At 47.7% G+C, this 12,136-nt stretch overlaps 1 protein-coding gene and 1 long non-coding RNA gene across 2 annotated transcripts in view; one reads left to right on the forward strand and one right to left on the reverse strand.

Moving 5' to 3' along the window:
* The window catches only part of LOC142741567 (uncharacterized), a 90,166-nt gene extending 82,022 nt beyond the window's left edge, over positions 1 to 8,144 (reverse strand). The window contains exon 1 of the mRNA XM_075850932.1: positions 8,017 to 8,144. The gene's annotated coding sequence lies outside the window, so the exon portion shown is untranslated. The remainder of the gene's footprint in view (positions 1 to 8,016) is intronic.
* Positions 1 to 12,136, forward strand: part of LOC142741568 (uncharacterized) — a 459,428-nt gene that overhangs the window by 342,959 nt on the left and 104,333 nt on the right. The gene's annotated exons all lie outside the window — the stretch shown is intronic.

Genomic DNA, 12,136 nt, shown 5'->3' on the forward strand with positions numbered 1-12,136 from the left:
ACAAAGTTTTTTTTACATGTGTTTTAAGACCCCAAATTAATTCCTGTCTGAACCCGGCCATAGAAACCCGGCCATAAAAACCATAAACGATATGATAAGACGAGTCATGACAAAAATAGACTGAAGATAATTTGATAAGTTGGGTGGAGAAGAAATTTTACTGGTCAAGCCTTTATAGGACATTGTAATGGTGCCATGAAGTCTTACCCTGGTGCCAGTTATACATATAGCCATCAAACTAGAGTGTAATGTCACATTACCATCCCCCATTCTTCCCAGTCCTGCCCAAGGCTCAGGATGCGAGAAGTGACATTATGTGAACAGACACTTTGATTTATAGCTGAGTTCACATGATTAACATAGGTGGCAAGTATATAGTTTACATAAGCTGTAATCTCGTGACCTGCACATTCATGACTGGAATTATTTGACTTTAAATGTTCAGCGAGCCGGAAAAATCTGCTCCTAACTGAACCTGCTTAAGAAAGTGCCAGGAAACCACCCAACTAGTAAAGACACATTCCCGTATCTACCATGTGAAGCAAAGGCGAATCATTTACACCAGTGGTCTGCAACCTGTGGCTGTCCAGCTGTAGGGGAACTACAACTCTAACCATGCCCTGTCAAGGCATGTTAGGGGTTGTAGTTTTGCAACAGGTTGCTGACCACTGGTTTATGCAATTAATGGTTGGTAAAAAGAAATTGCATAAAATAATCTTGAAAACATGAGAACATTTCCGTTAATTTATAACGCTTATAGTGATACTTCTGAATTTTATCTTAATCAATATGGCTGCTCATTAATATTTATATTTAGGGGTCCTGCCCCCTCCAGCATATTATGAATACATACTAACAGCTGATTAACCTGCCAAGTGTGCTGAGCAATAATTAACGTGATTGGTCAAAGCCTTCTCTGAGCAATTGTACAAGCTCCGCCTCTTAGACTCATTGAGTGATAGACAAACTATTTAAGGGTACGTTCACACAGGGCGGATACGCTGCATAAAAGCAAACAGCATATATTTGTTGCGGGTTTTATCTCCTATTGCATTCAATGGGGTAAACCCAAAACACAAAAACAGCGATTACGCAAATACAATTGACATGCTGAGGATTAAAAAAATGCACAATCCACAGGTCAATTTCTGAGCATTTTTTGCTCTCATCATTTATGCAGCGTGTGGATGAGATTTGTTCAGTATTTAAGCTTCGGGAATTACGTCCGTGCAACGCGCGTGATTTTCACGCGCATCGCACGGACCTATATTAGTCTATGGGGCTGTGCGGACGTGTGCATGATTTTTACTCAGCGTGAGTCCGCTGAAAAAAAGTCACGACATGTCCGTTCTTTCGGCGTTTTGCACGAATCACGCACCCATTGAAGTCAATGGGTGCGTGAAAACAATGAATGCCGCACGGAAGCACTTCCATGCGAACTACGTGATTCGCGCAACAGCTGTCAAAAGGATGAATGTAAACAGAAAAGCACCACGTGCTTTTCTGTTTACAAACATCCAAATGGAGTGTGATAATGATGGTGGCTGCGCGAAAAGCATGCAGCCGCGCATCATACACTGATGACACACAAAGCCGTTAAGTGTTTTTTGCGCACGCAAAACGCCGCGTTTTTGCGTGCGCAAAAACGCCACGCTCGTGTGAACCCAAATTTCAGATTTGTTGCAGACATTTCTGTGACAGCACAGGCCGAACCCGGCAGAAGGCTATAGGGGTAGGCCACCATGATCAGGGATGTAGGTAGGGAAAGAATTAAGGGAGTTAGGAGGGGTGGTTAAGAGTTAGTGGGAGCGGAGGTTAATGGGGCGACGCTAGGTGTATTTAAGGGTGGATTAGTGTGCAGGGTCGCCGTTACGGGAGCAGACAGCGTTAAACTTGTCACGTTGTCTGCTGAAGATGAACATGGAGGCCCTACTTTCCCAGCTCCGGGCTGCTGTGGCAGAGCGGGGGATGGCGTGGCTTGCGGAGGGACTGGGGCTATTCGACCCCCTGTCATTGGCTCCGAGCTCGGCGGTGAGCGGAAGTGGAGGTGAGCTGTTGGGGCCTTCTGCTCCTGCGGCAGGAGACTGCAATGTGTCGGCAGGTGGATCTGGGACTCAGGCGGTGACGTCATCGCCTCCAAAGCACCTGAGCCCTGAAGTGCTGCCACAAGCCAGGCGCCGGGTAAGGAGCCCCTCAACAGACCCTCCAGGCCGGGCTCCCCGCTCTGCTGCCAGGAACCGGACGGCCCGGTCTGAGAGGAATCCTGTTAGCCGGCCTGGCTCAGCAGAGGTGGGGAGGGAGGAGGCTCCCATGCATCTGGGACCGCCCTCTGCCTCCAGTCGTCTGGATCGTGGAGTTACGGCAGGCCGTGCCAACGATGATCCAGTCGGGTGGCCCGCTTGCCATCTTGATGAGGTGCCGGGTTCCAGACGTGTGCCACAGTCGGTGGTGACACAGCATGCAGGTACGCGGCTACCTGCGGGCGGAGGGGTGGACGAGACCCCCGACGGTTGGGCGGAGAGGCCCAGTTCGTCTGCGCTGGTCCAGAGCGCTTCGTGGAGAGACAGGCTGTCAGTCATGTGGCGCTTGTCCGGGTTCGGCCGGTCCGGATGAAGCTGACGACTCGGAGGTCGGTAGAGAGGATGAACATCTGGATGAATCCTTCGCCCTGGCTGGTGGTGACACAGCACCTACGCAGCCCGGTGAGTTGATATGCCCTATGGTTTCTTTACCGGCTATATTACGGTCCCTGGGGGTGGGGGGTGGGTTCCCACTTGGGCCAACGGGGGTGCCGGGGTGTAGCGGGGTTGGGTCCGGTTGTGGGGTTGGTGAAGGGGGGAGATTTGGGAATTGTTGGGTTGTGTATGGAAGCTGCTGGTGCGATGCGGGGGGGGGGGGTCGTTGGGGTCCCCTTCTCCTGTGTCGGCGTGGGTTCCACCGTCGATTGGGCCTGCGATTGTGGATAGTCTGCCGGGTGGGGATGGGGGCGAGGCCAGGGAAGTGGGAGTGGCGGTGTCGGTGCAGACGGAGAAGGATAAAGAGGTTGATGGGGTGCAGTTGGATGATAAGGCCAAAAGGGAAGTGTATGTCTGCTTTGAGGACACGTTAGGCGCGCATCTGAAGCCAGAAGTCAGGGAGAAAATATAGAAGGACGAATACGTCTAAATATTTTCATTGTTGCCGTTAGAAAAGTTCAACTTAGATAAGGGCAAGTGGTTGGAAAGTAAAAAGGAGAAAGAGGTGAAGCGACGCTATCGGTTGATTCCCCAAACTTTTGTTAATTGGCTGCAGGCGTTTGAGATTTTGGCAAGCGTGATAGGGCAGGGGGCGCCAAAGCATTGTTCCGCGCTCTTCTATTATATGGATGCTATCGGGAAAGCTGATCGAGTTTACGGCGGGCAGACGTGGCTGCGCTATGATGAGCAGTTCAGGCAGCGGAAAGCAGTGCGGCCAGACATTAGATGGAATAATAAGAACATAGGGTTGTGGTTGCGGGTTATGGCTCCGGTGCGGTATGGGCAGTCGTTTCCAGGGAGGGGGAGGCGGTTTGGCCGGCCTCGGGACACCTTCTAGTGCAGGGTCAGGGGGGCAGGAGGGAAATCCGGGTTCTGCTGGCAGTTTAATGTGGACCAGTGTAAGTTCGGACCGGGTTGTAAATTCAAGCATAGTTGTTCCTCCTGTGGCGGGACTTCCCACGGGTGCGCCAAGTGTTTCAGAACAGGTAAGGGCCGGGGGGCTGGGGGTGCTAGCCAAGGGCCTGACGTCGGTGAAGTGAGAAGAAATGGAGCCCTTCTTAAATAGATTCCCTAATAGATCGCTAGCGGTTTTGTTGTTAAATGGTTTTCGGGTTGGTTTCCATATCCCAACCCGCTCATGAGGTTCCGTTTTCATTGCGTGATCTGCGTTCGGCGTTGCAGTATGTGGGGGTGGTTGGGGATAAGTTACAGAAAGAGGTGGAGTTGGGGCGTATGGCGGGTCCGTTTGTTGATAGCCCTTTACCGGATTTAGTGGTATCTCCGCTTTGGGTGGTGCCTAAGAAGGAGCCGAATAAATTTCGGCTCATACATCACTTATCATATCCGCGGGGGCAGTCGGTTAACGATGGGATCTCTCCTGAACTTTGCTCCATGGTTTATACCTCACTTGATATGGCGGTTGACTGGGTGCGTCGTTATGGTGCGGGGGCTTTGATGGCAGAAACAGATATCTAATCAGCTTTTCACCTCCTCCCGGTGCATCATGATAGAATACGGCTGTTGGGGTGTTATTGAGACGGGGCTTATTTTGTGGATCGTTGCCTCCCGATGGGTTGTTCGATTTCCTGTGCCTATTTTGAGGCTTTTAGTTCCTTTCTGGAGTGGGTGGTATGTGATGTGGCGGGCGTCTCGTCAGTAATACACTACTTAGACGATTTTTTGTGTGTAGGTCCAGCGGGTTCCTTGGTTTGTTATAATTTGCTGTGCACGATAGAGTGGGTGGCGATTAGGTTCAGTGTAACTTTGGCTCTTGACAAAACGGAGGGGCCTAGCTCCTGTCTGGTCTTCCTGGGAATCACGATTGATTCCGTACGGCTGGAGTGTCGTCTTTCCGGGGATAAACTTGAGGCGTTGCGGGCAGAGGTGAATCGGGCCAGGCATTTGCGAAAGATTTCATTGCGAGTGTTGCTGTCCCTGTTAGGCAAACTCAATTTTCCTTGTCGAATTATGCCTATGGGTCGGATTTTTAGTAGGCGTCTGTCGGGCGCGACGGCCGGTGTGAAGGCCCCACATCATTTTATTTGGCTGAATAAAGAAGACAGGGCTGATTTGGCGGTTTGGTTCGAGTTTTTGCACATGTACAATTGTAAGTCCTTTATTATGTCCCCGGTGGTGGACAGTGTTGATTGGGAGTTATTTACAGACGCGGAAGGGAGCGTGGGTTTCGGTGCTTATTGAAAGGGGCAGTGGTGCGCGGCTCGCTGGCCGCGGGAGTGGGTGGATCTGGGATTGGTAAAGAACCTTGCTTTCCTTGAACTTTTTCCTATTCTGGTTGCGGTGGAGATTTGGAGCGATAGATTTCGGGACAGCAAGGTTCATTTTCCTTGTGACAACCTGGAGGTGGTAGTGACCATGTGTCAGCTTCTTCCCCCCCGGTCGTCCACCTGTTGAGACATTTAGTGTTGCAATGCCTGTCCCTGAACGCGTGGAGTTGTGGTCCATGTGCCTGAGGTCCAGAATGACATTGCGGTTTCTCTTTCTCGATTGCAGTGGTATCGTTTTGCTGGTTGGCTCCAGGTGCAGATTCGGAATAGATCTCCTTCCCCGAGTGGCTGTGGGGGCTGGCTTACGAGCCGCGGGAGGATTGATTAGATCTTCTCTTGCACCCGGGACTTGGTCTGCTTATGATTCTGCATGGAGGGATTGGGAAGTTTGGCTGGCGGCCCTAGATGCAGTAAGGACAGAGATCGCGTGGTGGCCCTGCTGGTTTTTCTGGGTCAGGTTTCCAGGGTTAGTCGTTTTCTGGTAGCCCTGGCCTTCGGTTTTAAGCTCCAGGGATATTACAAAAAGTTTTTGGGTTAGCCAGGCCCTGAAGGGTTATAGAAAGGGGAGGGTGTTACCTGATCATCGCCGCCTGGTGTCTTTTGTGTTATTGGAACAGTGTTGGGAGGAATTGGTGAGTGTTTGCTTTCCAGACTTTGAGGTGACCTTGTATCGGTTGGCATTCTCGTGGCCGTTTTTTGAGGCCATGTGGGTAGGTGAGCTGGTGGCGCCTAGCACTATGAGGGCTGGGGGGTTGCGGATGGAGGATGATTTGCTGTCAGACAGGAGTGTGGAGTTCTGGATCCGGCGCTATAAGACGGATCAGGGTGGACGTGGTAAGCGAGTGGTGTTGGGGGCAGAGGCAGGGGCCAGGATGTGCCCAGTCGCATGCTTTGTGGGTTATATGGATGTTCGTCCGGTTGCAAGTGGGCAGCTGTTGTGTCCACACGGGTGGTTCCTTTTTGTCTCGTTACCATTTTACTTGGGTTTTTCGTCGGTGTCTGGGGCACTTGGGGTTGGATGGGTCCTTATTTTCCCCCCATTCATTTAGTATTGGGGCGGCAACGGAGGAAGCGTCCTGGGGGTTGGGGTCAGATGTGGTGAAGCGGATAGGCCGGTGGGACTCCCGCCGTTTCCAGTTGTATGTGTGCCCGCCGTTTTTGTAATGATTATATGCATGTTGGTGCTTTACCCCTTTCCCCCTCCCCTCCTTCCCTTCCTAATATTTGTTTTATTACCTTTCATCCTAGGTCTCTCTTGCCGCTTGGTGTGGATTATCGGGCATTCCTATGTGCATTGGGGGACAGAGAGGGACGATATTCGTCCGGATGGGCGACAGTTGGGTTTTCGGCGGGAGGAGGTATTGGTTTGGTGGCTGGGCAGGACAGGTATGATGTGGAGTCGGGTGTTACCCGACGTCCATCGGTTTGCTCAGTTGGATAGAGCCCCTGATGTACTGGCGTTGCACGTGGGGGGTAATGATTTGGGTCTACGCCCCTTTAGAGAATTGATCAGGGATATTAAGTATTATCTACTTAGATTGTGGTCCAGTTTCCCAGGGGTTAAAATGGTGTGGTCCAAAATTGTCCCGCGTAAGTAAATATTTGTCAAGTCAAGTAAATAACCTAATATCTTCGGAAGTTGCATACTGTAAATAGCAAAGACAATTCAATAGAGCAAGAAAGCGTCAGGGGAATCATACAACTTCCCTTCCAGCCTCTCAGCAGGCATTGACTGTTATACAACCTGTTTCATCTACTCCAAATACAGAATACAGGTTGCTGTAAAGGAAGCCTGCATTCTGCTGATGAATTCACACGGTAATGGCAGAGGAGTCAAATTCCAAACAGCTTCCTACTTTTGCTTAAAGAGGCTCTGTCACCAGATTGTGCAACCCCTATCTGCTATTGCAGCAGATAGGCGCTGCAATGTAGATTACAGTAACGTTTTTATTTTTAAAAAACGAGCATTTTTGGCCAAGTTATGACCATTTTTGTAATTATGCAAATGAGGCTTGCAAAAGTCCAAGTGGGTGTGTTTAAAAGTACAAGTCCAAGTGGGCGTGTATTATGTGCGTACATCGGGGCGTTTTTAATACTTTCACTAGCTGGGCGCTCTGATGAGAAGTAACATCCTCTTCTCTTCAGAACGCCCAGCTTGTGACAGTGCAGATCTGTGACGTCACTCACAGGTCCTGCATCGTGACGGCCACATCGGCAGCAGAGGCTACAGTTGATTCTGCAGCAGCATCAGCGTTTGCAGGTAAGATCGACTTACCTGCTAACGCCGAGGCTGCTGCCGATGTGGCCGTCACGATGCAGGACCTGTGAGTGACGTCACAGATCTGCACTGTCACAAGCTGGGCGTTCTGAAGAGAAGAGGATGTTACTTCTCATCAGAGCGCCCAGCTAGTGAAAGTATTAAAAACGCCCCGATGTACGCACATAATACACACCCACTTGGACTTGTACTTTTAAACACACCCACTTGGACTTTTGCAAGCCTCATTTGCATAACTACAAAAATGGTCATAACTTGGCCAAAAATGCTCGTTTTTTTAAAATAAAAACGTTACTGTAATCTACATTGCAGCGCCTATCTGCTGCAATAGCAGATAGGGGTTGCAAAATCTGGTGACAGAGCCTCTTTAATGGCAAAAATGGCAATACCAGATCAAGGTTGGTAGAGGCTCCTCTGCAAAAATATGGTGCTTTTCTGGAGGTAAGCTAAGTCAGAATTGTCTGTCAGCCGCTTATCCGCTTCTCCCGAAATAAATAAACGTGAACTTTCGGCCACTGTATTATTTTGTAGTTAGCATTGCAGGCAGATAGGGCATTAAAGTTCACAACAAAAAGAAACAACCAGGGGCGTAACTAAAGCCTCCTGGGCCCCATGCAAAACCTCTGAATGAGGCCTCTTCTCGAACATGTATCTCCCGAGATCAGACCCCTAAATCATACTCCGATCGGATATAAAAAAACAAAAGGCATTTACTCACCACTCCTCGCTCCTGGCTTCTCTTGTCTTTGGGGACCGAGACACAAGGCCCCCCAGTCACAACAAGCCCTGACACACAAGATCTGTGCTGCGACGCATACATGTTGTGTGCTGTGTCGTATACAACATTCTCACACTGCCCAACATCAATACCTTATATGCACCCTGGCTCAAACATTGTGTGGCGGGGCCTCATGTGGCAGGGGGGCCTATGGTCACTGAAATAGATGCACATTGGGTGGGAGAGGGTTCATGTCAGTTCCGCATAAGTGCTGCTTCACATAATTGATAGTTTGGTACTGGATCCGCGTCCTAAGGATATTGCAGGAACCCTTCACCTCTAGCCCAGGGCAATTGTTATGCCACTAGGAAAAAACTCCCATCCTTAGTTCACACGTTGTGGTTAAGGTGTTGATAACATTTTATGCAAAACTGCATGCGTTCTCACCGCGATTTGATGCTTTTTTTTAAACTTTCGCTTTTTTTCCTGCAACCGTATCGAAGAAAAGCATCAAATTGTGGTAAAAAAGAATACAGTATTTAGATGTGGTTTTAACCACACCTCTAATGCAACGTGTGAATATGCCCTAAGGACTAGTTAGCAGATTAGTAAAAGCTGCATAATTAGTTCTTCTGCAACATATTAATGGGTTGTCTCATGAACCCGTCTTCTGGGCATAGGGAAGTGTTGGAGGGAAATGGGACTTAGGAGGCCCTAGGTGGTGGAGGCCTCTGGGAAATTGCCCCTTTGGCCCAGCCCTAAAGTTTACATTACATTATGTAATTAATAAATTGTTGCTCATGCAATTCCATCAATATATTAGTGTAAGTGAACCTACACTACCTAAACAATGTGTTAAAGGTGTGTTTTTAAGATTAACCGTTATCACCTATCCATAAAATAGGTGATAAATGTCCAATCACTGAGGGCCCCAATACTGGGACCACTATCGATCACTGGAATGAGGTTCTGAGCGCCTCGATCTTCCTCACTGCACAACCGCAGTGAGGAGGTGTTTGAATGGAGCGGCGGTCAAGCATGCATGGTGCCACCAGATTAGAAGTGTATGGGACTGACGGAGGCAGATAAGAACAGCGCTCAGCTATATCTGTCAGCCTTATAGACATTGAATGGAGTGTGGGATGCATGCTTGACCGCCGCTCCATTCAAACTCCTCCTCACTACAGAGGGTGCAGTGAGGATGAACAGGGAGTTTGGGACCCACGTCCTAGCGATCGTTGGGGATTCCAGCTTGAGGCGCCCTGCGATCAGACATTTATTACATATCCTTTATTATATGAATAGGTGATAAATGTTAATCTTGGCAAAACCCCTTTAATATGAAGAATGTAAAGTCAGACACATCTTTATAGAAAATAAAAGTTCATATGAGACCAATTATTTTTACAAAAATCCTTTGATCTGGCAGCAATAAACAGCACGCCACATAATACCATACATACATACAAAGTCCTCATTTAATGACCCAGCAGGACAGCAGCTTTCTGTGTTATTAAGTATGTGAACCTTTAACACTTGAATCAGCCCCAGCCTTAAATAGGAATAACTCATTAACAGGTTAAATGATCTTTTTTGAGACTTTACTTTCCCATGGACCCCCCTCCCACCCCTCCCAGCAAGTCATACATAATACTATACATGCTTACCTAATATTTTCCAGTAACTATGGGAGATACCTTCATACACAACTATATTATGTTACAGTGGAAAATAATATTCTCCGTAATGTATGGAAAAGTGACTCGTTATAAGTCAGGTGACGAAACGTTAATGACGTGCTCCGCTCTGAGAAATCTTTCAATATATGCTATTAATTTGGCATTTTCACAACATGTGAGCCCTGCATAAACTATTAGAATGATGATGGGCAACCGATGGTTTTTTAGACCATTACCACTATAAAATGTCAGTTTTAATATTGTAAGTGCATGCTAGCACATGTAGTTCTACTTTCGCAGGCTAGTCAAAGGATGCACCATTAGTGCGTGATAGGTGGAGGTCCAATTTCTGAAGTCACATCTTTCAGGAGAACGGGCACCCATGGCCCTTGTGGATGCCACAGGGAGAGGAGAGGCAAGAAAGAACCACAGTACTCCAGTTTACCCAAAAGGCAATTTATACCATATTTTACTGTGCATTTGGAAAGTCTTCAGACCCTTTCACTTTTTCAAATTTTGTTATGTTGAGACCTTGTGCTAAAATAAAAAAAAATCCTAGTTTTTCCCCATCATTCTGCACTCAATACCCCATAATTACAAAGTGAAGACAAAATGTAAGACATTTTTGCAAATTGATTAAAAATAAAAAAAAACTCAAATTTCACAAGGACTTAAGTATTCAGACTCTTTGCTATGACACTTGAAATGTAGCTCTGGGGCATCCCCATTTCTCTACATCATCTTTGAAATGTTTCTACACCTTGATTGGAGTCCTCCTGTGGTAAATTAATTTGATTGGCCATGATTTGGAAAGACACACCCCTCTCTATATAAGGTCTCACAGCTGATTATGCATATCAGAGCAAAAACCAAGCCATGAGGAGGAAAGTACTTCCTGCAGAGCTCAGAGACAGGATTGCGTAGATGCACAGACCTGGAGAAGGGTACAAAAACATTTCTGCTGCACTGAAAGTTTCCAAGAGCAACTGGCCCCCAAAATAATAACTTTGGAGCAACCAGGACTCTTCCTGGAGCTGGCCGCCCCACCAAACTAAGTAATTGGGGGAGAAGGGCCTTCGTAAGAGAGGTGACCAAGAACCCAAGGGTCACTCTGGCTGATCTCCAAAGATCCTGTGCGGTGTGCAGATGCGAGAAACTTCCAGAAGGTCAACCATCACTACAGCACTCCACCAATCTGGGCTTTCTGGCAGAGCGGCCAGAAAGAAGCCACTCCTCAGTAAAAGACACAAGAACGCCAGTCTGGCATTTGCAAAAAAGCCCCTAGAGGACTCTCAGACTGTGAGAAACAAGATTCTGTGGTTTGATGAAACCAAGATTGAACTTTTTGGCCTCAATTCTTAGTGTCATGTCTGAAGGAAACCCGGCACTGCTCATCACCTTCCTAATACCATCCCTACAGTGAAGCATCGTGGTGACAGCAACATGCTGTGGGGGTATTTTTCAGTGGCTGGAACATTGAGACTGGTCAGGTTTGAGGGAAAGATGAATGGAGCAAAGTACAGAGATATTCTTAATAAAAACCTGACCCAGAGCGCTCTGGACCTCAGACTGGGCCGAAGGTTCACCTTCCAACAAGACAATGACCCTAAGCACACAGCCAAGACAACACAGGAGTGGCTTAGGGACAACGTTATGAATGTCCTTGAGTGGCCTAGCCAGAGCCCTGACTTGAACCCAATCAAACATCTCTGGAGAGACCTGAAAATGGCCTTCACTGACCGTCCCCATCCTACCTGACAGAGCAGGATAGGATCTGCAGAGAAGAGTGGCAGAAAATCCCCAAATCCAGGTGTGCAAACCTTGTCGCATCATACCGAAGAAGACTGGAGGCTGTTATCACTGCCAAAGGTGCTTCAACTAAGTACTGAGTAAAGGGTCTGAACACTTATGTCAATGCAAGATTTTAGATTTTCCTTTTCAATAAATTAGCAAAGATTTCTAACATTCTGTTTTCACTTTTTTATTATGGGGTATTGAGTTCAAAATGATGGGGAAAGCATCAAGGTCACAACATAACAAAATGTGAAAACATTTAAAGAGACTCTGTCACCACATTATAAGTGCCCTATCTCCTACATAAGGAGATGGGCGCTGTAATGTAGGTGACAGTAATGCTTTTTATTTTAAAAAACGATCTATTTTCACAACGTTAGGAGCGATTTTGGTTTATGCTAATGAGCTTTCTTAATGCCCAAGTGGGCGTACTTTTACTTTCGACCAAGTGGGCGTTGTACAGAGGAGTGCATGACGCTGACCAATCAGCGTCATGCACTCCTCTCCATTCATTTACACTGCACTAGCGATATAGCTATATCACTATGTGCTGCCACATACACAAACCCTAACATTACTACAGTGTCCTGATAATGAGTACACATGAAATCCAGCCTGGACGTCATGTGTACTCAGAATCCTGACAC

This window comes from Rhinoderma darwinii, chromosome 2 (assembly GCF_050947455.1).
Source record: "Rhinoderma darwinii isolate aRhiDar2 chromosome 2, aRhiDar2.hap1, whole genome shotgun sequence".
Lineage (NCBI taxonomy): Eukaryota > Metazoa > Chordata > Amphibia > Anura > Rhinodermatidae > Rhinoderma > Rhinoderma darwinii.